The sequence below is a fragment of the Primulina huaijiensis genome, chromosome 17, assembly GCF_012295235.1.
Source record: "Primulina huaijiensis isolate GDHJ02 chromosome 17, ASM1229523v2, whole genome shotgun sequence".
Lineage (NCBI taxonomy): Eukaryota > Viridiplantae > Streptophyta > Magnoliopsida > Lamiales > Gesneriaceae > Primulina > Primulina huaijiensis.
The window spans coordinates 10,433,332-10,435,636 of NC_133322.1; positions in this window are offsets into that span (position 1 = coordinate 10,433,332).

A 2,305-nucleotide genomic window follows, 5' to 3' on the forward strand; every position below is an offset into this window, starting at 1 on the left:
AGAGTTTACATCATGCTATGGGAACTCGATTGGCATTCAGTACAGTATTTCACCCTCAAACTGATGGACAATCAGAACGAGTAAATCAGATCTTAAAAGATATGTTGAGGGCCTGTACTATTGATTTTCCAGGCAGTTGGGATAGTAAACTACCGTTGGCTGAATTTACCTACAACAATAGCTATCAGTCAAGCATTGGAATGGCACCATATACTGCATTATATGGTAGAAAATGTCGATCTCTAGTACATTGGGATGAAGTAGGAGAAAGAAAGTTATTAGGCCCTGAATTGGTACAACAGACAGCCGAATTGTTGACCAAGATCAGAGAAAGAATGCACACTGCCCAGAGTCGACAGAAAAGCTATGCTGATGTGCGACACCGTCGATTGGAATTTCAGGTTGGTGACCATGTATTTGTAAAAATATCACCACTGAAGGGCATTTTACGTTTTGGTAAGAAAGGAAAATTGAGTCCAAGATATATCGGTCCATTTGAAATCTTGGAAAGAATAGGAGACAGAGCCTACCGAGTTACTTTACCACCGAACTTATCAAACGTTCATAATGTTTTTCACGTTTCCTTGCTACGAAAGTATTTGGCCAATCCTTCTCACGTTCTTCATTATGAACCATTGGAGCTTGCATCAAATCTCTCGTATGAAGAACGACCGGTCCAAATCCTCGATAGGAAATCAAAAGTGTTACGAGGCAAGGAAATACCCTTGGAGAAACTGTTATGGCGCAATCATGCAATAGAAGAAGCAACTTGGGAGCGAGAAGACGAGATTCAACAAAGATATCCTGAACTTTATGGTACGTCAAATTTCGAGGACGAAATTCTTTGAAGGAGTGGAGAATTGTAATGCTCGGTTACTCGTACAAATGATTAGGAATACGTTTATGTCATTATAGATAGTTATTTAGCTCATTATGTTTTACATATTGATTGAGGTATCAATATTGAGATTGAACATGAATTTTATATTGTTCATAGTGTATTGAAAATGAAAATATGTCTAAATAGTTATAGTAAGATGTGTAGGTAGAAGTAGTGTTATGAAATTGATAGGAAATGAGATGAAATTGTGTTAGTGTTTACGAGTTTTAGCATAATGATTTGAATATTGATCCAAATTGAGTAAGGCTATAACCATTAGAAAGCTAAGATATAATGCAACAACTTTCATGTTTTGATTTTTGTTCAAATCATTAGGGAAGACGAGCCAAAAGTGACCCGAAGTGTGTCGTGTATACCGTCATTCCCTCACCGACACATGTTAGGAGAATGAGCATAACTTTTTTACTCAGACCTCCAAATGACCTGAAACCAATTGGAGATTCAAGCAAGACATAGGGCTACAACTTTTATGTTTACCACTTTTTCGGATTATGAATGGAAGAGACGTTTCTGGAGCAATCTTTGATGAAGTAGTGCGCAGAGGCAGAACTTGTGGCGCTCGAGCGGTAGAAAATGACCGCCCGAGCGCCGGATCACTTCAAGCCTAGCAATTTTACAGAACATTCCGCGCCCGGGCGGTAGAAAATGACCGCCCGAGCGCCGCCTTGCATATAAGATGATACGTTTCGACTTTCTAAGCCATTTTATCAGCTCTCCACTTCTATACCAGCAACAAACTCGAGAGAAATCTATAGAAATCTTCCTCCAAAGCTTTCTTCTTCAATCCTTTCAAAGTTTTGAAGTTAGAACTTTGTTCCCCATCACAAGAACTTCATAAGGGTGTAAGTTTTCTTATCTTTTAGTTATTGTACATATAGAGGACAATAAAGGAATGGTTTTTATCTAGTATATACAATAGTGACTGAATTACTGGTATATTTGACAGTATAAGAGCGAGAAACATCGTTTCAAACCAGTGTTCCTAAGCTTGGACTGTAAGTTGGCATGTTCTTGAAGTAATACATGAGTAATATTATGATTTCAAATACTTCCCATTGATTATTGCTATATGTACATTGTTAGTATCTTATTGATGAAAATACAGCACCATATTCCATTGTTATGTATTAAATATGTAAGAAACTCATGAATATTGATGATGGGTGCTATGTTATGAACATGAACATGAACATGAAAAGAAAAAGATTGATTTTTACATGATATAGAGCTTGTTGACATCATGGGTGGTTTTAAGTCCACCAAAGCTATTGGCCAATATATGTTCATGGGGCGTGGGGTTGCCAAAGGTTGCTCCCTGACGTCCAACACAGTAGTAGCTATATAATAAAGCAAGCACGGTAGTACAGGTCAACTAATGAGGCTCAAGTACAAAAATGAACATGA